Here is a 27221-nt window from a genome sequence, read left to right as displayed (position 1 = left end):
ACAGCCCTTGCAACTGAGCATGCGCTACCAGGTCAACAGGAAGGTAGACCTTGGGCAGAGCTGGGGCAGTGAAGACCTCCGCAGGCTGTGTGCCCTACGTCTACAATGACTGGCAGGAGTCCTACCCACTGGACATACTATCCCCACCAGGGAGGCAAATCCAGACAGCTTCATCCCTGCCCCCATTCTCAGGGTCTACCAGCTATGTCATTTACTGCTTTTAAATAATATACTGTATGGTGACTGAAAAACATGTCTTTACTCATTCAAATCCTCTGAGGCATGCACCTTCACAAATTAATTTTACAAGTGATAAACAAATTCTGCATTCAGCAAAAAAAAAAAAAAAATTCTTGTTGAAGCAAATATCTCACTAGAATTTGAAAAGCCTCCTTCTCCCTCACTCTGAATTTTTTGAAAAAGGAAACTCTGCTTTTTCGCAACAGGTTTGCCGCCAGAACACAGGTGTTGTGAAAATCAGTGCTATATTTAAGCCTAAATGGGAAAGAAAAAGACTCACATCAACATCGCTGTCATTGGACACGTAGATTCTGGCAAGTCTACCACAACTGGTCATCTGATTTACAAATGTGGTAGGACTGAAAAAAGAACCACTGAAAAATTTGAGAAGGAGGCTGCTGAGATGGGGAAGGGCTCCTTCAAGTATGTCTGGGTCTTGAATAAATTAAAAGCTGAACGTGAGCGTGGTATCACCATTGATAGCTCTCTGTAGAAATTCGAGACCAGCAATTATGTGACCATCAGTGATGCCCCAGGACACAGAGACTTTATCAAAAACATGATTACAGGCACATCACAGGCTGACTGTGCTGTCTTGACTGTTGCTGCTGGTGTTGGTGAATCTGAAGCAGGTATCTCCAAGAACGGGCAGACCCATGAGCATGCCCTTCTGGCTTACACACTGGGTATGAAACAACTAATTGTTGGTGTTAACAAGATGGATTTCATTGAGCCGTCTTACAGCCAGAAGAGATATGAGGAAATCGTTAAGGAAGTCAGCACCTCCATTAAGAAAACTGGCTACAACCCTGACACAGTAGCATTTGTGCCAATTTCTGGATGGAATGGTGACAACATGCTGGAGCCAAGTGCTACTATGCCTTGGTTCAAGGGATGGAAAGTCACCCATAAAGATGGCAGTGCAAGAGGAACCACGCTGCTTGAAGCTCTGGATTGTATCCTGCCAACTTATCCAACTGACAAGCCTTTGCGTCTGCCACTCCAGGATGTCTACGAAACTGGTGGTATTGGTACTGTCCCTGTGGGCTGAGTGGAGACTGGTGTTCTCAAACCCGGCATGGTGGTCACCTTTGCTCCAGTCAATGTAATAAATGAAGTAAATAAAGTCTGTTGAAATGCACCACGAAGTTTTGAGTGAAGCTCTTCCTGGGGACAATGTGGGTTTCAATGTCAAGAATGTATCTGTCAAAGACGTTCGTCATGGCAATGTGGCTGGTGACAGCAAAAATGATCCACTAATGGAAGCAGCTGGCTTCACCGCTCAGGTGATTATCCTGAACCACCCAGGCCAAATCAGTGCCAGATATGCACCTGTGCTGGATTGTCACACAGCTTACATAGCTTGCAAGTTTACTGAGCTGAAGAAGACTGATCATCATTCTGGGAAAAAAGCTAGAAGATGGCCCACAGTTTTTGAAATCTGGTGATGCTGCCATTGTTGATATGGTTCCTGGCAAGCCCATGTGTGTTGAGAGCTTCTCTGACTATTCTCCTCTGGGCCGTTTTTACTGTTCGTGACATGAGACAGACAGTTGCTGTGGGTGTCATCAAAGCAGTGGACAAGAAGGCAGCTGGAGCTGGCAAGGTCACCAAGTCTGCCCAGAAAGCTCAGAAGGCTAAATGAGTATTATCCCCAATACCTGCTATCCCAGTCTTAATCAGTGGTGGATGAACGGTCTCAGAACTATTTGTCTCAATTGGCCATTTAAGTTTAATAGTAAAAGACTGGTTAATGATCACAATGCATCGTAAAACCTTCAGAAAGAAAGGAGAATGTTTTGTGGACCATTTGGGGGTTTTTTTGTGTGTGGCAGTTTTTAAGTTATTAGTTTTTAAAATCAGTACTTTTTCATGGAAACAACTTGACCAAAAATCTGTCACAGCATTTTGAGACCCCATTAAAACAAAGTTTAATGAGGAAAAAAAAGGGGGGAACTCTAAGAATTGACTTCATGAATATTAGACAAGTCTCCAAATATAAAATGCTTAAGACAATCAATATTTCAGCAAGTGGAGTCTCACTGAGCAGCACTAACCATGTAAATAAAGCCAGCCAGCCTCCTGCACCAGCAACCCCATGGCCAGGTGAAATGCCAGGAACCTCACAATGTTGGATGGAGAGCAAGGTGTGCTCAGGCAGTCTGCTGCTCCTCAGAGACAGGGACCACTTACAAAGCTGCAGGAATCAGATCTGATTCATCTGTGGGTATTCTATTATCGAAGTGTGCTTCCAATAAAAAGGCTGGGAATGATGTGGCAAGCTCCACTCTCCTAGTCCTTTTAGGAAAGAAAAGGCACAAAGGCAGGAAGGGAACAGGTGAACAGACCTTCAAAGCCCCAAGAGGGGGTTCACAGCTTGACTCAATACTCACTAGAATGCAAGAAAATGCTGAAACGACATGATTTGTTTTCATCTAAAACACCAGGAAAAAAAATCTAAGTATTGCCAACTCCTCCCAAATAGAAAGACACTGGCTGTATGTAGAGTTCTCCAGGCCAGTGGCAGGTCCGGAGGAGGAGCAAAGGCCATGGACCCATCCATTATCATTTTACAATAAGCTCACTCCCTGCTTACTCCCAGCCAAAGCAGGCCTTGCTGGTGACTCTCAGAAAATGGGCAAACGACTACAGGAGTTCCTGCAAGGACCAAACACCATGAGCAACCACGGCAACAGCAACCACAAAAAGGAAGAGCTGACATTACCACTTCTGAGATAAATTTTTCATCAGCTGGACTGTTTTGCCTGAGAGATCTAATCAAGGTTGATGAGAAGTCAGTAAGATTTCAAAACTCACCTGCAATGAACATCACCTCAATATAAGGTACATGCTCTGCTTCTGAAAATTATCTTTACTAGCTATGGCAATGAACATCAGCATAAGCAAAGAACCAGATCTTCAAAACACAGCACCACCAGTATTAAAACAAGGTTATTTAAAAACAAAGTCTTTGTTCCATTAACGTACAAAATAAGAAGCAAGATGCTTATTTTTCCTTCGTCTTAGAATAAGCAGACATACACTGAGGGGTGGGTAGTTTCTTTTTTTCTTTTTAACGACTGTGGCACATAATCATCTATTTACAGTGACCGCTTGTGTTCCACTTAATAGGACATGGAGCCATTAAATAACCCCGTGAAATAAGAGGAGAAGAAACATGATTATTTTCAGCCAGTAGTTAGGGAGACCAGGGCTCAGAAATGTTAAGTGACTTTCCAAGATCAGAAGAAATGGAACTTAGATAAAAATTGAGGGCCTCTGCCTTTAATTCCCGCCTAAATCCTCCAAACTCAAGAGCTAGTGTCATTGGCAAGTGCTGATCCAGAGCAGGAGGGCTGGCCCACAGAAGAAAAAAAAAGAATGCATTAGATGGTCCTGGCCAAGAGCCAGACCCAAAGTGAGATGGCTTCCAACCAGTGGAGTGACGGAATGAATGTAAGCATATGTGATGAGCTTTTAATAATTCAAGGCTGCCTCAGATTATACTGCAGACGGCAAATAAATAGATTGTAAAAGCATTCTGAAAACCTTACCATGAACTGCTGCTCTTCACTAATGAAGCACAGTACCTTTTTTATTCTTGAATTTCTAATCCTTATCTTTTAAAAGACATACCATTTATAGATTACTAACAATGTACAATCTGTTGTGGGTTTTTAAAAATTATTCATTGCTGATTTTCAACAAGTCCAAATGAGACATTTTTTATCAAGAAACTAAAGTGGAAAGTTCCAGAGATGAACACAGATCCCTCCAAGAGAGGCCTCTCTAGGCCTATCATTGACTGGAGGGAGGACAATGGATATGAGCTGACCTTGCTTAGAACAGGAAATAGGCTCAGGAGCAGGAAGGAGCAGAACGAGGACAGGAGCAAGGATACACTAAAGAGACACTGCTGGTTCAAATGGCAGCTCTGTTAAAGAAGGTATAGTACAATTTTGGGAACACCCCTTACCCCTAAAAGATGGGGCATGTAATAAACGGCAACAGAAGCTAGTGTATTACCTCCCAGAATGAGCAGAGCTTCTCTCAGGCCCTACAGCCATCATCTCCATAGCCAGGAGTCCTGTACTGGGTAGGGTCAGCCCTGGGCGGCTCCCATCACCCTGAGAGATTGGTAGGCTATCGCGTTAGGACAAAAGCTAATAGTTCAATATCCAGTTTGGCATCTTTTATTCTAAAAATTTACCACAAAATAATCAAAGGGCTGAAGTGGGGACAAGAATTAGTATGCAAGAGGAACAACAGGAACAGACAGTGGAAGAAAAGGTACTGGGAGAGGTGGGCTCTGCCAGGCCTCTGTGTGTATCCCCAAGAGGCAAGGGTCGGTGGCATGAATGAACTTTCCTTAAATATACCCAATACTCTATGAGGTCTGCTGCAAAGGAAGACAAGAGAGACTATGCTGACCAAGTGTTCTGACCGGTTGCAGGAAGCCTGCCAGTAGCCTTGTTCAGGGACCCTCCTGCATAGCTAGTAGAATGTAAAATGGTATAGTCATTGTGGAAAACAGTATGGCAGTTCCTCAGAAAACTAAACACAGAATTACTATTTGATCCAGCAATTCCACTTCTGAATGTATACCCCAAAGAAATGAAAGTAGTCTCAAAAATATACTTGTACTCCATGTTCATAACAGTTTTATTCACAATAGTCAAGACATGGAAGCAACTCAGTGTCTTATCAACAAATGAATGGATAAAGAAAATGTGGCCGATTCATACGATGAAATATTTATTATTTAGCCTTTAAAAGGAAGGAAATTCTGACACTTGTTATAATATGGATGAACTCTGAGGACATACTATGCTGAGTGAAATAAGCCAGACATTAAAAGATAAATACTATATGATTCTACTCACATGAGGTACTTAAAGAAGTCAAATTCATAAACACAGGGTAGATGGGATGACCATAGGCCATTTATAAATCACTGGCCTGCACAGCTCGTCCCAGCTGGCCTCCTCCCTTCTGTCTTCCTCATCCTTACCTCCACAGGATGGCCCTTTCCTGACCTGGCCTCCTCTCAGTCTGGTCAGCAGGAGTAGACACACCAAGTGAGGCCTTCTTGTACTCACAGAGGGCACTGTGGCCCCAGGTCCTCACCAAGGTGACTCCTGCAAAAAGCTGGGAAGGAGCTATATTATAACCAAGGGAGTCCTTGCTGGCACTCAGGATTGCAGAGTATCAATGCCCTGGCCACTGCGGTCAGCTCCTTCTGGACTGATCTCTGAGACGTGCCCAAGGCCAACTCTAAGTAGCAGAGCTGTTTCTCTCTGTGGTGGTCATGCAGGGGATCTTTGTCAGTGTAAGATATGAGAGGCAGCAGGTGAGCATTAGGTGAGCGGGCAGAACAAGTACAAGCTGGGGCCCAGCAGAATTCAAGGGGAGGGGCCCTGGGGAGGCTGCCAGGAATGCCCTGCCTTCCCCCAGCAGGGCCGCCTTCTGTCCCTGTAGGTGGACACCAGTACACCTCTCTTGGTCGCCTCAGAAACACAAAGAAGGGGCTGGAACACTGGCTGCTCCATTTCTTTCTTTTCTTTATTTTTTATTTACTGAACACTAGGGTAAAAGTAGTGAAAAATAGTAAGTTCTTTAAAACACAAATGAGGTGCAATTACTACATGCAATTCCTGAAATCTTTAAAAACAGTCCCGTGAACAGGTCTTTTTCCTTTTATGAAACTACAACCACTTCTCATAATTACGGGGCCTCTCCCAGCTCTTCCAGGCCACACCATCCAGGAACTGTGTGCTCCTCCCCAAACACCACCAGGAATGTCCACATCTACAGCTTTGGGTCCCAGGAAGTTCGACTCCTTCACTGGTTTTAACGATGCAGAAACTGAGGCCCTAGATACAACTTCTCACTTAAAATTGCACAGGTCAAAGTTCTATTAAATGACCAAGGCTGTTGCATGCACACCCCAAGTGGTCTTACAAACGCCCCTACATACAGAGCAGACACTGGGAAAGGCCTCGACTAAGGCCTCAGAGCAGTTGGGCGAGCTCTTTCTCTATATCACCCACATTGCAATTGCACGTCCCCAGCAGGATTTTTACATCATCTGTACAAGTTTCTACATTTGTATATGTAGGCAGCTAGCTTAGCAACATGGCAAAGAGCAATGCAGACAAATGCCTTTGTTACTGGTACTGAATTAACACCCTGGGTTCATCACACATCTGGAAACGATGCCTTTAAGATCTTCCTTTCAAGGTCCTCGGCCTTACTCGGAGCTTCTGTTTAAACTAAAATGAGTGTTCAGAAAAATAAAGCATACACCCAAAACCAAAACACTTGAACTTTAGTAGATTTTGCTATCTGACCAACAGGAAATCTACAAATATATTCTCTAAACTTCACTCTCTGAAAAGCCAGCAGATTCTAGAGGCTTCCTTCCAGAGGCCCTGGGCTAGGTGTCTCTGAGGGTGGCTTTCTAAATGCTGTGCACTCATTCCTTGTATATCCTGAAAAGCCGTACATCCCGAAAAGCCGTCTCCGGAGGTCATGCTCTAGAGCTGAAGGTGAAAAAGAAAGGAAGTCCTTAGACAACAGAGAACCAAACAGCCTAACAACAAAATATTTTCCTTTACACATCACCAGGATTTCAACTATTCTGACCCAGGGTGCCGCCTGCAGCCAATTTCAATGATGATTCAGACACTGTGCCCTGAAACAGGGCACTTGTGGCAGAGATTAGACGACATGGCTGTCACTGGACATCATCTTCCTCATGGTAGTAAATTCCACATGCTCAAAGTTTTAATTTTAACATATTGTTTGCTTTTTGGTTTTTTGCCTAAGATTCTAGAACATTTCTCATTACCATTTTAACTTCTAGTAAAAAAGAAGAGGACACATAGTTCGATAAAAATATAGATGTCATTAACTATGTTTTGTTGTGTCTTATCAACCATTTTTCCAAAATACTACAGAGGGATCACATACAACAAACAAGGAAACAATAGTAACTCCAGGAGCCTCAGGTTGCTCAGGCTGCTCCTGCCTCCTCACTTTGGTCCAGCAATCTTGACTGTTCTGGCTAATCCCACTCTGACCCTTGGCTGCCAGCCAGAACTGTTACTAATGGCTTATTAAAACTTCTCATTTTAGCTTCTTCTACACCCACAAAAGCTGTTGTCTGCCTCTCCGCCTCTCCACACTGAACCTGAAGGTGGAATGTAATTTCACGAAAGGCACCTTCACCCATTTTCATATCCAATGATATGTTTCCATTTTAATCTATTCTGGATTGTAAGTGATGCAGAAAAGATAGAACAGCATTCACCATATTCTTGTGAAAGCTACAAAAATCCTAAGAAAAGTGTCAAAGATACCGAAATTAATCAGTTGATATATTTTAATCAGTTGATAAATACATCTATGATTAATGATTTTTAAGTTATCTGTGGTGAAATACTAAATAATTATATACCTTAAATCTTAAAATATTTAAAAGATTAAAGGCCCACCGACCTATTTCTGTTACCTGTATTAGCCAATGTTGGTGCTTTCAAGAATTAACGTCCCTTCCAAATACAAGGGCAGCATGGCATTCATGTCAGGGATGACAGCAATTCTAGGAACAGCTGCTTCATCTATCATACAAAGGGACTCCCTTTTCCTGTGCGTGTGCATGTGTGTGCTGTGGGCTACAAAAAGGAGAGGAAAAGATTTAGATCCACTCAGTACTCCTCTGAGTGCCCACAAGACAGATCTAAGTAGTAAAATATCCTACTGGGCCTCACCATGAAGTCTCCAGCTATAGGCAACGTATTCCAGCCTCCGCACTAACTAGGCTGCTTCGCATCTGGACTCCAGCTGCAGTCCAACCATTCAGCATGGGCTCTTGGAGTCACGGGTTCCTATCCCAGTAACACCCAAAAAGAGACCCCCTTTCCATCTCCATGACACAGAGTAGATTATTCCAAGCCTCGATCATGCCTATACTGCTGCAGCACTCCTACTTCCCCATGAAGACCCCTTAATTCCTGATCCTGGCTGCCTCCCTTGGGTCTCATCATTCTTCATCAAAGTATGAAACCTGCTCCACACAGGTGGAAAGCCTTCTCAGTTATCCTATCTCTGCCCTCTCAGGAAATCCCACAGAATCTTTGTTCCTCCACTTCCAGGAGGCCCAACCAGGGAGGCAGGCATAGGCATATTCATGACTTGGGCCTCTTTGCCCTGGGCTCAGTTGTTACAGTGAGGGCTTCCGACAAAATTCTGGAGAATTACCAACTGCCCTTCTCTGAGTGTCAGCAAAACCCCGAAGCAGTGAGCTGGCTCATTCGGGCCCAGTGACCATCTTCATCATAATTCAACTCAGAAACAAAGGATTTGATTCAGCTTGTTAATGCTCTATAGTACACTTCAAAAACATCAACAAGTATCTTTGGTTATAGTTAAAATCTGAAATACAGCATCAGCTGGGAAATGCCTAATCACAAGAAGTCTCAGCCCCAGCAGAACTGAGGGCACTGTCCACTTATCTATTTAGAACAAAATTCAAAATGTAGTTACAAATGAAGTGGACAATACTGAAGCCTGAATGAAACATAACACCTGATAAATGTAACCCAAATCCAAGTTGGGAAAACATATCTATAATATTTGTAGCATTCCCCCTACCCACAGTTTCACTTCCCACGGTTTCAGTTACCCGTGATCAACTGAGGTCTGAAAATATTACATGGAAAATTCCAGAAATAAACAATTCATAACTTTTAAATTGCGCATCATTCCGAGTAGCATGATGAAATCTCATGTCTTCTCACTCAGTCCCGCCTGGGATGTGAATCATCCCTTTGACCAGCATATCTACACTGTATATGCTATGGTAGCCATGCTGGTTATCAGAAGGGTTAATAGAGTACAATAAGATATTTTGAGAAAGACTATATCATATAACTTTTATTACAGTACAATGTTGCAATTATTCTATTTTATTGTTGTCGGTCTATTACTGTGCCTAATTTATACATTAAGCTTTATCATAGGTATGTATGTATAAAAGAAAACAGTATATAAAGTGTTTAGTACTATCCGCAGTTCCACTGGGGGTCCTGAAACATATCCCCCGTAGATAAGAGGGGACTATTATATTTAAAAACATATGCTAGGCAATGATTAAGATTTAGTCTTACAAAGTTTTGAAATTTCTAAAGGAAAAAACTTAGGTAATTCACAATTCTGTGTCAGAATTTAGGGAAATCAACCCAAATTTTCTTCGTGTTCCATTAAACTCTGATGCAATCCAGCTCCTCTAATGAAGAGGGAGCCTCCTTCCCCAGCGTCTGGGCCCCAGAGGCTCCCCTAGAATACTCCTGCACTCACACAGGGAAGCCTGGGCCAGACAAGGAAATGAGAAACCTAACCAATCCACCAACTTACTGTCACCTCATGAATGACTCCAGGTGTGACCAGCAGGAAAATCACACAGGCAAAATAAAAATTACGGGAAATGATAAATCACTGTTGTTTTTAAGACATTAAATTTTGGGGTGGTTTTGTTACACAGCAATAAGCTACTGATAACACATCTTATTCAGGTTAAGACCTAATTTGAAATATGGAGGTATGGAGGAAGTATATAAGGTGCTAACAAACACACATTTAACTCTGAATTATTTTTCTCCCCCCTCCCCATTCTGCCCTAAAGCGTTCTCGTGTTTCCTTGTAAGATTGAAACAGCACTCCAAATGACACAATCCTAACATGGCTCCTTTAAGTGAAAGCCTGTATCAGCACCACCCATCACCTTTATCATAGTGCTTATTATACTCAAAATGCTTGGCATGGAGATGGCCCGAGGTAAAGTATGACCATATGCTGAATACCTGTGAAATCCTTTACTATGAATCAAAGTGAACAACACTACATTAATTCTCAAATTTTAGCATGGAAATCACATTCCAAGATCTTTCCCAAACTTTCTGAAGGATGCTGTGAAACCTTTAACAAATAACAAGTCTTGAAGCCAAAATAATGAAAATTTTATAAAATGGTCTCAAAAGAATCTCCTTTCCACTTACCCCCTCCTCGTACAGATATTGGAGTCATTTCTAAGTGGTTGTTAATTTAATTATTTGAAAGCCCTATCGGACATAACAGTTTTGTTTGCTGGTTGGAGAGTTGAAATCTTAAAGACCTGGTGGGAGAGGAAGTTCCAAAGTAGACAACTGGTTTTTGGAGAAAAGCTGGTAAATGGAACTTCAGAAACCTCACATTCCACATGATAACAATACATACTTGTGAACCCCAACGAATCTCATCACGTATTCTAAACTCTTGGATCCTAATGATTAATTACACACAAGTATGTGCTATATATATTACATATAATATGTACACATGTAACAAATTATATGTATATTTCTCCAATGTCACTTGCTTAATATTTTCAACATAATTCAGTAGATTTATGAAAGATCTGTTCAGAGTACCAATGTTAGAGAGCCTAAATCTGAATTATTTGGGGGAAAAGTGCAAAACACAAAATCCACAACTACCTTTCAGTTCAGAAGATTGAGAATATCTGAGCATCTGCACATAGTCCCAGGGAATGTGCTGCAGAGCACCCTCGAAGGTGGGATAGGGTAGGGGGGATCTACTAGGCCCCTTGGGCAAGGCAGGGGATCTCCACTGCACTAAAGAGACACTACAATACAGAATTAGCCACAGGACTTCCTGAAATTTGCTTTCAAAAAACATTCCAAGCTCTTATGTCATGCTTGCTTTAACAGCAGAGAAACAGGTGTGCTCACTGGAGAAAGGGAAGAGCAGTGAGCTGACTACACAGGCTGCTCACAACTCCTGCTTGTGTTCACAAAAACATGCAAGGATGGGGCTGAGGGGAGTTCTCAAGAGAAACCTATCTTCATGACAAACAGACTTCGACTTGCCTACAAACAGCAGACTCTTGTTTAAGACTGTACCCTTCCCTAACTCCTTTTCTGTGTTTTTCAGTGGGTGCTGAAATAGACTCTAGTAAGAGATGTGGCACTTAATAGGACAGAACCTAGGACTTTGATTTAACAAAGCCACTCATTGGAGCATGGCTCAGTGGAGCTCACCAAGCCTGGTTCCAAAAGGCTAACTCCCTGGAAAGGGCCAGAAAGCAAACTATTTGGCCCTTTGCAGGCTTCACTGATGTGAACAACTCTTTAAAAACATGAAAACCACCCTAGCAATCTGATCATACAAATTCAGGCCATGGTTTGCCAGCCCCTGGCCTATGGACAAACCAGCACGCAGCCCAAATTCCTCGCTGTGGCTTTGTCTCTCTCGATCCCCTCCACCCAGAGAGACTCATCGGACACCCACTGCCTCCCCACTGCCGCCTCAGAAGGTGCAGACCCCTCACTTTGTGCAGGGACAGTGAAATCACACAGACCTGTGTGTCTCCACACCTAACACAACTCTGAGTGTCCAAACACCTGGAGTGAAGTGGTACTGGAACTGGTGTACTGGTGGGCAATAGCACCTGGGGCCCACTATTCTAAAGAATAAGCTGCTCACTTCCACAGGGGCCAAATCTGAGACTAGTGGGCAAAGCAACCCCAGGAAACCAGTGTGGCTTCAGCTTTCAAACAATACCTATGAATGTGCAGCTGCCCCATGGTAATTCGTGGAGCCCTCTCAGGCTCTCTTCAGCCCTGTTCCTCTGACTTGGCCCCTTCCTTGCAGGTGCCCTTCCCAGCCTGAAAAGTCTGCCTGCTTCTAGAGGCCTCCAGAAATCCTCCACACGACAAAACTCTCTCCACTGAGGAGGCCCCTAAAGCAACTCCAAGAGACCTGGAGAAAAGTGTTCGCTTGAGAAAAGGGTTCATGCTTAGAAATATCTCCTATATATACATCGTTCATCACTATTCACTATTTTGGATTAAAACCAATTATATCTGGGGGAAATGACAGTACAACAGTAATTCAAAGCAAGACAGCCCTTTTAAATTCCCTCTTTTCGTTTTATTAAATAATTTAGCGTATGTGTTTTAGTCCTCATGCTATTCATTGTTACTGCACCTCTTCAAGATCTAACAGGAAGCATCAAATTTAAATATCTGTTCTATAAGAAACTGTACTTACAGCAAACTATTCATTTGAAGAGGCTGCATTTACCTGGTTTCTAGTTTTACTCACAATGCCCACATTGCTCAGCATTTGAACAATAAGTCCTAAATCAAACCAGCTTCCAATGTACTTTGTCCAAACACATTTTCAAGGCTTTTCTGTGCAACGCTTTCTCTTGCTCCCACCTTAATTTCTTTCCCTAAAGAAAAATAAAGGACAATAAAAGACTACAGAACAAGGAGGTGTCAGGACAATAATAGAAGGCCCTCTTGTTTTCTTGAGGTAAGCAGACAGTTGTGCACTTAGGATTTCAATCAGGATGTGTGCCCCAGATTAGAGAGGAACACCCCCATTCTTCCTCCTGTGAGCCTGGAGCCACCCACTGCATGGACTAATCACTATCCAGTTCAACCCTAGCAACCTACTCTAGAATAGGCACAAACACAAGATCAAAGCCACAAGCACCCCAACCTCAAAAGGTTCTTTCAAAAGAGAACACAACATTCTCTGGTCTCCAAAGGCTTGAATCAAAACAAAAAGCAGTGCAGCAATTCCACTCCTGGCTGAATGCTTGAGAAAAACAAAGACATACATCCACAGAAAAACTTGTGTGCAAACGTTCACAGCCATACTACTCATAATCACCAAAGAGTGTGAAACAATTCAGATGACCACCAACTGATGACAGAGAAACAAAATGTGTTCCATCCACACAATTAAATATTATTCAGCCATAAAAAGGAATGAAGTGCAAACACACACTACAACATGGATGAACCTCAAAAGCACGATGCCCCAGAGCATGTGAATCCACTTCCAGAATAGACAAATCAAGAGATAGAAAGCAGGTTAGTGGTTGAGGGTTATAAAACACAACAGGGGCGATCCTTGTGGTGAGGGTACGGTTCCAGCCTCTTGACTGGTGCTGAATACAGGAAGCTAAATGTGATAAAACTGCACAAAATAAACACACACAACTGAGAGCAAACCTGAGCAATGTAAGATCAGAGGATTTTATCAGTGTTGATATTCTATCCTGGTTGTGATACTGATCACACTTTTTCAAGATGTTACCATTAGAGAGAAACTAGTCAAGTGTACAAGGCTATCTCTACATTATTTCTTACATTTGAATCTACAACAATCTCAAGAAAACCAACAAACACAAACCAGATGTGCCAGCCCATTTCAAACCCCCAACCCAGCTGAGGGCTGAAGCTCTGAGAGGCTGGGGGACTGTCCCCTAGGCACAGCCCAGGTAGAGGCCATGCTTGCATGACGATGAGGAATCTATTTCAAGTCCCAGAAACAGCAGGGAAAGAGAAGAGCCATTTCTATCAGGCATGGTGAAAATGGCTTGGTCAAAGCACTAGAATTAGGAAAACCAGCTTCTCTTCCTATGAGAGAATTCTTGTGCATACTAGAGTAGGAATGGGTCTTTCTTCCCAGACCTCAGCTCAGGCTGAGAAGACCCTACATTCCAGGGTGGCCAGTATGTGTCTTGACAGCAGTCCTGAGAAAGGGCTACCTGGGCATATATCAAGAAGTTTCTGGAAGAGGCTGTGAGCCACCATGCAGGCCAGAAGTCTCATCTGGCAGTCTGAATCAGGTCTGCAAATATCCCGTGGGGCACCCCAGCCCAGGGAATGATGTGGAGTCCTGCATGGCCTGGCCAACACCTCTCCAAGGACACCCTTGTCACCACCCTGGAGCCCAAGAAACACCCTCAGCCCCGTGTGGATTCTGAATCAGTGACCCCTGAAACCTTCCACCTGCCATGTGAGTCAAAATGGCAAAAGGCTCCTGCAATCTGACACCCAGGAGCCTTGGAACAAATTCTTCCAACCAGGTGCAGAGAAGACAAGGAGGCAGTTTCCACCTTGAACACAATTCTCACTTCCCCTAGGACTCCTACGACTGATGAAAATGACCAGCAGAAGCCCAGAGGTTCCCCAGCTGAGTGTGGCAGCAGGGGCCCTGTCAAACTGCGCTCATCTGACCTCACTTTCTCCCACTGCAGAACCTAAATGCAGCACTGAGGTTTAACCAAGGAGACAATCATTTCAAGTAAGGTTTCCATGATTTTGGTTAAAGGCACCGCCAAGTGTAGCAGCAATATCCCCTAAAGCCCCCAGGCCCACCCTGTTTACCCCGCAGCTCTGCACAAATACAGAAGGATCAGGTGAGAACTCTCTCTGCCGACTGTCCCCATGGCCCTGTGACTGCATGACTCAGCTCCTCGCTTCAGCTTCCTTATTTGAGAAAAATGTGGTTGGTGATAATGTTATATGCTGCCTTATCTCATTAGACTTATTGAGAATTTAGACTTATTGAGAATTTAAAAACTGCCGCAGAAGAACACAGCATAGTGCCTGTGTGCTTTTGTGATGTACCAGGAAGAACACAGACTGACCTTCATTTCCACCCAAAACTCTTTTAAAAATACTCACTTAAGAAAGGTGCACGTCACGAAAAGGGCAGGTTGAACATGACACCAAACTGAGCTATTCCCAAGAAACAGACTAACACTGCCAGTTACCAACTTTTATAGTTTGGTGTACTCTGAATCCAGCTGATCCCACCCCTAACAGATGTGGGACACAGGGTGCCCATATAAGCCCCACAGGTGGAACGACTGATTGCAAAGCACAGGGATACCCTGGAAGTCAGTGCACAAGTCCAATGCCATCTACGCCAGCAGAGTTTCTCTCTGATGGCAAGGGAGAGATAGGGCAGTGCACCCCAACCTCAAAGAGTGCTCCAAGATGACCAAGCCAATGCAGACCCACCAGAGCCACACCTGCAGCACCCAAAGACAGAGGTGCTAACAGATGGCACCACAATGCAGAAAGAGAAGATAGGTCTTCAAGTGCTCGAGGAGAACCAGCATCCACCAGGCGGCTCTGTCAGGACCAAACTTCCACTGGACATTGGTGTGTCTGTAATGCTCGCACATTGAACTCTTCCACAGAAACCAGAGAATCATGTCTCCTGTAGGTGTGCTAACCGGAAAAGAAGTGTATCTAACAGCTAGTGTGCAACTGCATCAGTATTCCCATATCCTACAAACAGGACCATTGCACAATGTCTGAGGCAGGTTCATCAAACAAACAAACAAACAAACAAACAAACTTTAAAAAAAATCCTACCGAAGCTCTAAAGGCGGAACCAGAGGAGCAATAGATTCAAGAACTCTGAGGCAGGAGTGTCTGCACTGAACCCTGAGGTCCTGCCTACTGATTCCTGCTACAAACTAAAGGACCACAAAGACCACCAATGACAGTACCTAACTCTCATACAAACAAAGATTTAAAAACTCAGCTCTATGAAAAATTGCCATTAGAGTTTACACCCTTGGGAAGAAAAAGAACAAGTAAGCACACAGCGAGATATGCTATAATTCTAAGAAAAAAGTCACACACACTATCTTCCATGGAGAAGGTGAGGGAGCTAGAGTAGCCCCTGTGTCCACCTGCAGCGAGGCAGTCAGCAGGTGAGAAACAATCAGAGAGTCGTGAGTAACAGCTGCTTAAACCAGCCATGGCTACAACTAAGGCTTCAGAGAAACTATCTCTAGACACTGGGAAGTGTGTAGAGGTAAAATGATAGGATGTTTGAGATTTACTTCAAAATCAAAAATTCAAAAAAAATTTTTTAAGAGAAAACAAAGACAAATAATAGGGTGCAGAAACAGATATAACCAGACTGGCAAAATGCTGGTAATTGTTAAAACTGGGTACACAGGGTACCATTTCTCAAATTTAGTGAATGTTTAGAAATATCCCTAATGAAAGGTTAAATAAAAATTTTAACTTTATATGTAAAGTAGTCAGAAAGCAGTCCTGTCTTCAGTGGCTCCCTGTAATTTCCTGATAGTTCACAGTCCACCTTCTTAGTTCATCGGTCCCTAGATGTTTTCCTGAATGACCCAATTTCACAGTGTCATTCATAGAATGGCAGTTGCGCACACTCGTATGTGCACACATGCGACTGAGGAAGGTCAGAGAAACTACACTATTTTCATTACAAGAAATGAATCTTCAAGTCATCATTACTGCTGTTCTTCATTGTTATCACCATAAAGATCTCTCACTGGACTGAGGATAAAGAGCTCCTAGATAGTAACGCTATGAGAATAATGGAATTAATAGAAAAGGCCTTCAAAGATCATCCAGTCTAACCCAAAAGAGTTAAGTTACTCTCTCAAGATCTGAAAGCAGACTAATGGTTGAACTTGAACAAAAAAGCCCTATTTCCAAAATCTACCAAAATAAGTGGTAACGCCATGGAGTAAAAAGCAATACCCATCCCATCAACACTGCACCTTGGGCTGGTGGAACCCTCAGGGTTAAGTACTGTGGGCATGTTGGCCCCGGAAAGCATCTACTATAGTAGTACATTCTGGTCCCTAAAAACATGAGCATACTAGGGACACTTGCACCTGCTGTCAGCACCACAGCCAGGGCTGCTCCCCCACCTCTAAGCATTGTGGGCAATGGCACAGAGGGCAGAGAAGGGCTCCCTGTAGCCTTTTGCTTGTGACCAGAAAGAACAATCTGCAGGTACAGGAAAACCAATTCCAAAGTCAACACACTTAATTTCAGAGAGCATGAGAGGCAGTGACTGCATAATAAGCCATGTTGCCAATCTCATCACAGGGCTGATGTCATGGTGCAAACTTTCTGAGCCACAGGAAAAGATAAGTTCTCTAAGACTGACGTCTACAGATGGGATGCTACATGCAGCTCACAACAGCCAAAACCAACTACTCCAGAAAAAAATTACTGAAGTTCATAGTCCCATGAGATGCTTTACAAAGTCAAAACATTGTGTTACCCTCACTCACACTTAACTAAGACTCATGGAAGGTTGAGAACACAACCCCAGGTTTGAAGCAGAAAAACTCCTTAACGTACCCTCCTACCTTTAAGTTACAAGACTGGTGTAATCAGTATAATTACTTATGACTAGAATTGCTGGTTCCATTTGTCTCAAAACTAAGCCCCTGAGACACAGCGCTGAGGGCACGAGTCTCAGTAGTTGGTATCCACTGGACAGGGTCAGGAGGCCTGGGTCCCAACATCAGTGTCATCTAGACCAGGCTGGTTCTGGAGGAGAGAAAGCATTAGGACCATAAGGACTCTGAACAGAAGCAGCTCTTCCCTGGCCCTGGAAGTAGGCCTTCTTCCCAGAACCAAATCACTGCTACCCCTCGGAAAGGCATGCGGATATGCATCTGAGTCAGGAGTCCCATCCTTCTTCCACCATCCAGGGCTGGCGCACCACCCCACCTCCATTCCTATGCTCCAAGAGAGCACCTATTTATCTATGACAGATCCTTGATGACAGCAACACTACCAGACCAAGCCCTAACCTTTCAGCCAGGGATCCCTTTTCTCCATCCTACAGCAGAAAAGATGAACAAGTATATAACATGTACAGGGTCTCAAGACGAAAGGGGTGTCCAGGATGAGCTCTGCTGCCGCCAATGCCCACACTCGCCTGTCCACTCAGACCCAGCACGCACACCTGTTGTTTGAGACCCAGTGAATACACCAAAGGTGACCAGTCTTGCTTCCTGGCAGAACTCTATGCAATATATTTATGATGCTTTCTTACCTGAAAAGGATAGCTTATGGAGCCACGCCACCAAACCCCCTGCCTACTTTTAACCTCAGCTCTCCTTGCCTCGCCCACCAGGCTGGTGGCATACTCATTGCTCCTCATGTATTTCCTTGCTTTTCTATTTCCAAATCTTTGTTCTCTGCCTAGTTGAGTCTCTCCTCTACCCACTTTTCAAGATCCAAACTCAGTTTGTCTTGCTTCAAGCATAAAAAGTTCCCCAATGTTGTCTCTCACTTCTCTCTTTCCTCCCCAAGTCCTCCAGTCCTCTCAGGAAATCTCTTTCCTCTGAACTTCTATTAATCATGTGTGCTATTAGATGGCTTACCTAAATACTTGTGTTGCTGATATTTCATGTCTTGTTTCATGAACAAATCTGTAAACTGTGAGAACCTGAGGCCTTAAAAAATACTTAACATAGCACTTAATATGCAGCAAGTATTCAAGAAAACATTTGATGGGCAAGTTCAAGTTCTGGGTGTTGTTCCTCCATTACTCCCTGGGAAAAGTTAGACTGATACAAGGTTGTTTTTCACTCACATCTCTACAAAGTTTCAGTGAGGGAAACATTACTTAGAATTAAATGACGAGGGTTGGCAGTGTTGCAAAAAAGACAAGAATTTTAAATAATAATTCTATTAGTAATTTTCTTCACCATCTCCCTCACCCCATGATCTTTTAATGAGATCTTTTACACATAACAACTCTTTCAGAAAACATTACTATCAGACTGTACAAATGTATAGTATTTTAATAAAAATCAACCAGATCTTAGACTTACTGATCCTAGTAATTCTCATCAAAAGTGTCCCAGAGAGCAGGGTCAGCAAGTGAGGGCCACCGTCTATCTCTGTATCCAAAGTTTTATTGGAACAGAGTGACCCTCATTTGTTTACATATCATCTGTGGGTACTTTTGTTCTAAACCCTCAGAGGTGAATAGCTGCAACAGAGACTCCATGGCCAGCAAAGCCTACAATACTTACTCACTGGCCCTGTACAGAAAGAGCAGAGCCCTGCCCTGGAGCTTCCTCAACAAAGTCCCATGAGAGAATTAGACTTGATGACTTAAGACAGCCACTGTACATAATGAACTTCCTTCCTGTGCTTCTAGACTGCGCCATCCATATAGCATCTCCTAACTGAAAAGAAGTATTACTCAAATCATTTCAATTTAGATAAGAAAAGCTCCTCTACAGAACACTGATAAAAACACTGCCTCTAGATGGCAGCACTGAGAACTCTGGTACTCCCTAAAATGACTAACCAACAGAAAGCAGACTCAGCACATGGGGTCATTTGTGCCCACCAATGGCCCTTTTTGATGAAAGAGCTGGTCCTAAAATGTGTGAAGCTGGAATGTGTCTGGAAAGCCATTCTGACTGGTCACTGGAAGGTGGGGACAGCCCCCATGCCTGCCCCACACTAGCCACAGAGCAGTTAGAGCAGCTGTGTGCAGGTGGCAGGGTATGGAAGTAGGCTGGTATGCATCCCAGCAAACGAGGCACACTCAGGTATTTTATCTCATTTTAAAATTTCTGACCTAGACCTTCTACCAGTTTTTAAATAGGATTTTAAAAATCCATAAGATAATTTTTTTAAACCTCAAATCAAATGTAAACAGTGATCAGGGCTCTCGATACGCCTTGAAAACCAAACGGGATTAGGAAGTGGACAGATTGAAGAGGTGCAGTCTGGATGAACTGACTGTGTGCTCTAGACCTCAGCAGGTCATCCAGAAACCAGTTCACACAACTAACTGCACCAATGCGTTTCCAGGGTCACCCCTGAACTCCAAGTGTGTTGCTTTATCACTTCTCTCACGGAATGCAAGAGCTCCATTAGAAGCAATTTAATTCGGTTCAATTATAGACATGTGCAGTCTCATAATTTAAAAAAAAAAAATGGGGTGAAGGGTAAATGGGGTTGTAAGCTCCATTTATGTTGTGATTGTTTTCAATTTCCAAAGACATACAATTTCAATCTAAAAAGTCTGAAAATACAGAAAAAAAATTTAGAAGAAAATAACCTGCTGCAGAAACTTACCATTTCACAGTTTCCATTCCTCATCTTTTAAAAACATACACCTTCATCTTTATTCACCAAACACTCTATTTTCTGCATCTCCAAACTGCTCAAGCTTCAATTCAGATCCAAATATAAATGTGTGTGTGTGTGTGCGCGCGCGTGTGTGTGTGTGTGTAACTCCTTTCTACCAAGAAATTCACTGTGAAAAGATGTTATTTCTGGAACCCCAGTTGCAAAACGATGAAGCCATTTTTAACTCCTCTTCTCCTAAGCTGGTTGAGCACCATGAGCCAGGTATCATCTGTGCAGGCTACTACTCTACAGCACCACGTGGCTACACCTGCATCCTCGAGGGTCCCACGCATTCTGCAATCCCACACTGAGGCAAAAACTGGAGAAACGTAGGTGCCTTGGGCATGTGAGGAGTCAACATATTTGCTTAAGGCCAAACAAGTCTTTTTTGAAAAATGAAAATCAATAAGACAAAGGTTCATTTGCAAAAAGAATCCAGAGAAAACTACAGTGGAACCTGACTGACAGGCTCTCTCATGAGTATGCTTTCTAGGGAGGAGGAATGAAGAAGGAACAGATGCTGGAGAGAGAGAAACTGGGCAATTTCACAAACAAGTCTTTTCTGAAGTGGCTATTGCTAGGACTGGGATTTAGAGAAGGAAAGATTCTGTGTAGTCTAGCCCAAAGATTATGAGGCACCTGAGGTTAGGAAGACAGCACGTGGTTAGGAAGACAGCACGTGGTCCGGAGGAAAACTTACTGCGCTGGTGCACCAAGCAAGGTTCTGAAAGGTCCCAGTGCCCAGGCCCTAAGCAGATGGTAAACAATCAATATAGAAAGTGAATATAGGGGTGGGCAACAGAGAGGAGATTGCAAGAAGAAAGACACCAAGAAACTACCAACATGGCAACACCTATCAGTGCAGGCCTGCTGTCTGAAGGACCAACAGCTTTCACACAGCAAAAGTCCCAACCTTAAGTTATCAACAAAAAGTTAAATTATGACACTCTTCTAGTTTATAAAACAAGCTGGATGACTTTCTAATTACGCAAACAAGTGACTTACATGGGATAACACGCTTTCCAACATTAACAGAAACACAAGTTAATCCTGCAGAGGGTAGTAGGAATGAGATGGTCACAACATGAAGACTCATCTCGAACCCCCCCAGCTTCCAAGAGACTGGGGAACCCTTTTGCAAGTTGCATCCCACCTCCTTTCAGAGAGTTGCCACCTTCCATCTCAAACAAGGGAAAGCACACAGACCGGGGGCGGCGGGGCAGGGGGAGTGGGGGGCATGCTGTACTGAAATATCCATAGTGCCTTCACCTTGTCAAGTTCTATGTGAACATGTTCCTCAGCTGGCCCAAGAAGCAGACTCAGGACTCTTCTGAAGAAATCTGCAGGTGAAGGGGAAAGCTGCACCTGAATCTAGACCCACTGACCCACTGCCCTTGATTGCTGAGTTCCATAAACCACTAACTTGCTGCTGAATGCGGCCAGCTGTACTCAGGTTGTAAATTGCGCACTATGAAGAGCCACACAGCTCTGGTTCCAGACAACAAATTCTCCACACTACTACATTCCTCTAACTAAACCCAGACAGACCCCCACCAACAGGCTTGTTAGGAAATGCAGTCCAGAGAACTGGACCTTTAGAATTCTCAAAAAATTAATGCCCTTCAGCTACTCAAAATTTGGGCTGGAGGATATATTTCAGATTACGTATGTGTGTGTGCTCTGTGTGTGTGTGTGTGTGTGTGCGCGCGTGGGTGTGCGCACGTGCGTACACACACAAACATCAAATTTACTTGCTTTTATCATCAAATGTTTAGTGAACATTTTTAGCCCAACAAACAGATGTTACAGGAGCAGGGGGAGGTCAGATTAGACCTCTGAGAGCATAAGTGACAGCTGGCTGGCCATGGGTCATTCATTTGGTGACTACACTGCAGCCATTCAAGCTCTTTGGGCTGTGGTCTCTCCCATGGCACTCAGATCACATCTGTTCTATTCTCTCCCAGGCGCTTGAGATCCTTCAAGTAAAAGTGCTTTGCCAGATTACCAAACACGCCCAAAAAAGGCAGAAGAAGGGAGTGGGCTGGGCCCAGAACAGGTGGACAGAGGGAAATGCCACCCATCCTGTGAGGGTGGTTCTGTTCTGACCTACCTCTTCTTGGCCTGAAGCCCACAAAGCCATCAAAAATGTTTCAGACCAGTGACTACCGCAGGGGGTGCCCAAATGAAGTTGAAAGAAATCTTACTTTAGCTCCTGCTGCACCTGAAACTAGACAGTCAAGCTACACAAAGTCTAGAAAGAAATATTTTAGTCTCGCCTTATAGCCTAACCAAAAAAAAAAGTACATTATTTTATAAAGTCGTTTATCTATTCAACTACGCCATGTCAATGGCAATTCCTCTTTTCTGTCTGGATCTTCAACCTTCAAACCACTGTCAGTTATTTAAAAAAAAAATAGTATTAAAACAGTTACTAAAAACATTCAATGTAAAACACTAACCCAGGCATGACTCAGACTCTCCCATCCCCCATCACCGCAGTCTAGACACTTGGCTCAAGGGGTTTAGAGGAAGGAAAAGGAAGTGAGGCGTGATCTCTTTTTTAAAACAACCATTTAATATGGAAACAGAAGAAGCACATTTTTATTGTAAAAAATTTCGATAATGTTGACGGACTTAAAGAAAAACTACAGACAAATCCCCAACACTCAGGTCTCCAGTAAAACATTAGAGTGTATTTTTTAGTCAAAAATGAAATCATACTGAATCTTATTTTGTAACTTACTTTTTAAAATCAACATTCCCCACCTCTCCATTTAAGACTACAAATGTTGCACATGAGCAAACTTTCCTAAGTTAATACTGAAACACGTGACTGATTACGCAAATCAGTGGATGGTTCCACACTAATTTTTTAAAATTGCAAGAACCCATAATCTTAGCCTGTTTGCCCCCATTGCTCGGTTTTACAGCAGAAAAACAAAACTTAAATAATTTGTCCCAAGGTGTCAAAGATGGTGCTGACCTCTGGTCTCAATGAGCAGAGTGCAGGAACATGAATTATATCATCAGTCCCTCAAGGTCTAGCAGGAAACAAACTACATAATTAACATGTAATGACTATTTTGGAAAACGTTCTGACATCAAGTTTCATCTGTGGACTCCCCACCAGACAGCTTCTAATGAGAGGGACATAGGCGCACCACAAGCTCCCTTTCAGGCCACCTGGCTTTGCAGTCTCTCCAGATATCTGCTAAACCATGACCAGCAGCCTCTTGCCACCTGGAAATATGTACCTATGACCTAAGGCAAAACGATGCTTTGGTGCTGAGGTGAGAGACAGGTGCAGGGACCAAGGTCATCAGGGATATAAACAGAGAAGAACCACAAAAAGAAATAATGGATTTGTGGATGAAAGTTGCAAGATAAAAGAAATCCACCAAGAAGGATGAGATTAAAGATTCCCAAGGACATCCAAAAGCTTCCTCCCAGCCATGACTTCTAGCTACTGTGGGATGACATCAACAGCCTCCAGCAACAGAGTTAGGAGAAATCAACTGTCTCTATCCTCCTAATGGATTTATTTCCAAACTCTGGTAAAACATCATGGACAAACTGATGTTACATGTTACGTCCACCCTTTCTAAAAGGCTTATTTCTGTCTGATTCCAAACTTTGTGTCATTCTACAAGGATGCCAACTACTTGATGTGTCTCTGCAGTGACAAGGCAATTAAGTAACCCTGAAAGACCACTACACCAGAATGGCCAGAGCCAAGAGGCCAAAGCAAGTTGAAGCCCCGTGGGTGGTCAAGTGCTCTGCGGAATCCAGATTCAGCAAGTGGACAGCCAGATGAACGAAAACCAAGAAGGTGACACCAAGTGGGCATATGTGCAGATCCCACAGACCCCCACCTTCCTTTCCCTAGTAGAGCATCTATGCTGAAAGGTAAAAGGTGACCATATTTCACATTCACAAGCACCTGCAAAAATTTCCAGTGCTTTACATCTGTGAAGCTCAGCTCCCACTGAAGGAGGCGCTCAATAAAAGCAACTGGCAATATAAAGTATCTAAAATATCTGTCTGAATCTGGAACTCCCTTCGGCAAAGAGAATATTCTCTAAGGCTTCCCCAAGGAGCTCAGGCTTATCTTATCCCAGACTCCACCCTCAAACCGTGAAACAAGGAGTGCTAAGGGAAGAGTCCGACACCACTGCTGGACACGTTTGCAAATCTAACTCTGAGCCAAACCCAGACAGAGCCTGCCTGCAAGGTTCAGGGAGTTATCCACACACGGCCTTCCAGAGTTCAGGGCTATATCTGCTCACATAAACACAAGTCCAAGCACACCTCGAGAAGAGGCTAGACTTGTTTGGGAACATATTCCCCTTTTTGTGCATGCAACCATTTGCTCAGAAGTTGTTCTGAGCCTGTAAGATTAAGGTGTGAGTCAGTCACCTAGGTATCAAAACAGAGCGGAGTTCCAAAACACAACATCTATCTCCAAACACTAATACGGAAAAACTGTGACAAAAATTAAACTGCAGAAACCAGTGGTAGAACCATGAGAAGGGAACTTCTGAACCAATCAAATATTGGGGGCTGGTGTAACAGGTGAATGAAAGAAGACAAAGATATGTGCTATAGAAAGGGACAGGTTTTAAAGAGTTCTCATCACAAGAAAAAAATTTTAACTACATGAGGTGATGAATGTTGACTAGATCGAATGTGATCATTTCACAACGTAAACACGTGTCAAATCACTGTGTTGTACATCTTAACTTATATAATGTTGCATGTCAATTATATCTTAAAACTGGAGAAAAATATAATAAAATGTTTTAAATTAGAAAGGGACAGAATATTTTTTTCCTTTTTTTATCAGAGCACTGAGTTATTTGAGAAAACATCAACTAAATGTTTCATAGGCACCCCTAAAACTAACACTTTATAAACAAACCTTTCTGATATTCTTCTGCTATAACTTTTTTGACAGGTTCCAAGAAAGTTCTGAAAAATTTCAATTCTCCATGGCTAAAAGGTGCCTAGTGGTTTACAACCAGAATACCTGAGTAGACAGCATGCTTAAAGACACAAGGACAAACAACTTTCTGATCTGTCACAACAGGCATAACAAAATAGGTGGTGACTACACCCACAAAGCACCTGGTCTCTTGAACCCCTGCCAGGGTCAAGCCATGATGAGGCCACCTACCTGCCCACCTTCACTCCACCTAGAAGACAGGAGAAAGCCACCACCATCCTTCTCAACAAAGGGAGGACACAGACAACCCAGAGAACCTGCAGTGTTCCTGCGACTGGGCCAAGAACGACTCTCTGAAGTCTCCCAGTTTCACTGAGTAAGGAGAAGCCAGAGGTACCATTCTTAACAATAAATATAAGCAAAGAACAGTATTTTCATTTTTCACTCAAACATTTTTGGAGATTTCAGAAATATAAATTCACTTTAGGTACACCCCATCAACCAGAGCCGGTAAAAGAAAAGAATCTCATTCAGCACTATTCTTCATTTTTAATAATAGAAAGCCCCATGTTAGTAGTGAAGTGACTGTGTGGAAAACCTGCTACTGGTGACATAGGGACCAGGCACCCTAAGAGGACGAGGAGGTCTGTGCCTCAGTCAAACACAAACAGCCTGTCCCCCAGGAGCCCTCCATCCATCCAATCTTACAGATACATTTACAGGGAACACTGGGAATCATGAATGGTCTGGTCTCAAGTTTTGGCTGCTTCTGCTTCATTTAAAAGGCAGCTGTTATACTCTCATCACTGCCTATTATCCCATGAGCTACCCGCCAAGGGCTTCTCAGAGCTCTACAAGGAACTACAGAAGAGTTACATTTTAATGTCAGTCAATTTTATTAAAGGAGAGAAGTAACTCTAAGCTCTCTCAATTGACTTTAAAAAGTTAAAGAACACAATCTCAACAAAGTCATGGAAAATAGCAATTACTGGTTTTGAAGACAAGAATGTCCACTTTCACCACTTTTATTGAACACAGTATTGGAACTCATAGCCACAGCAAATAAGTAAGAAAAAGAAATAAGAGGCATCCAAATTGGAAAGGAATAAGCAAGACTATCATCTGCAGATGACATGACATATAGCGAGAACCCTAAAGATTCCACCAATAAAACTATTATAACTGATAAATGGATCCAGTCAAGTCGCAGGATACAAAATTAATATTCAGAAATTGATTTCATTTTTACACACCAGTAATGAACTATCGGAAAAAGAAATTAAGAAAACAATTCCATTTGCAATTATACCAAAAAGAAACAATATTATTGGTAAAGAATAAGTTTAACCAAGGAGGTAAAAGACTTGTACTTGGAAAATTATGATACTGAAGAAAGAAACTGGAGAAGATACAAATAAATGGAAGTATATGACATGCTCACGGATAGGAGGAATTAACATTATTAAAATGTCCAAACTATCCAAAGCAATCTACAGATTCCACGCAATACCTATTGAAATACCAATGGCATTTTTCCCAGAACTAGAACAAATAATCTTAAAATTTATATAGAACCACAAAAGACCCCAAACTGCCACAGCAATCTTGAGAAGGAACAACAAAGTTGGAGGTATCACGATACCTGATATCAAACTATACTACAAGACTATGGTAATCAAAAGAGCATGGTACTAGTATAAAACAGACACATAGGTCAATGGAACAGAACAGAGAGCCCAGAAATAAACCCATGCCTATATGCTCGATTAATCTATGACAAAGAAGGCAATAATATGCAAAGGGGAAAGATAGTCTCTTCAATAAATCGTGTTGGGAAAACTGGACAGATACACACACGCGCGCGTGAAACTAGACCACTTTCTTACCATATACAACAATAAACCCAAAAGAGATTAAAAACATAGGCAGTAAACTCTTTGACACTGCTCTAAGTAATATTTTTTTGAATACATCTCCTCAGGCATGAGAAACAAAAGAAAAATAAACAAATGAGACTATATCAAACTAAAAAGTTTTTGCACAGCAAAGAAAACCATTAACAAAACAAAAAGACAACCTACTCAAAGAGAGATGTTTACCAATGTCCATCCAACAAAGGATTAATATCCAAAATATATCAAGAACACATACAACGTTAACACCAAAGAAAAAATAATTCCACTAAAAAAATGGACAAAGTACACGAAGAGACATTTCTCCAA

General features: G+C 42.7%; 1 protein-coding gene and 1 pseudogene across 8 annotated transcripts in view; one reads left to right on the top strand and one right to left on the bottom strand.

Annotated features, from left to right (window-relative positions):
* The window catches only part of ANKRD11 (ankyrin repeat domain 11), a 193781-nt gene that overhangs the window by 74878 nt on the left and 91682 nt on the right, over window positions 1–27221 (bottom strand). The window lies entirely within an intron of this gene.
* Window positions 390–2179, top strand: LOC120622879 (elongation factor 1-alpha 1-like; annotated as a pseudogene).

This window comes from Pteropus medius, unplaced genomic scaffold (assembly GCF_902729225.1).
Source record: "Pteropus medius unplaced genomic scaffold, Ma_sr-lr_union100, whole genome shotgun sequence".
Taxonomy (NCBI): domain Eukaryota; kingdom Metazoa; phylum Chordata; class Mammalia; order Chiroptera; family Pteropodidae; genus Pteropus; species Pteropus medius.
This window is presented reverse-complemented; position numbering and strand designations above follow the sequence as displayed.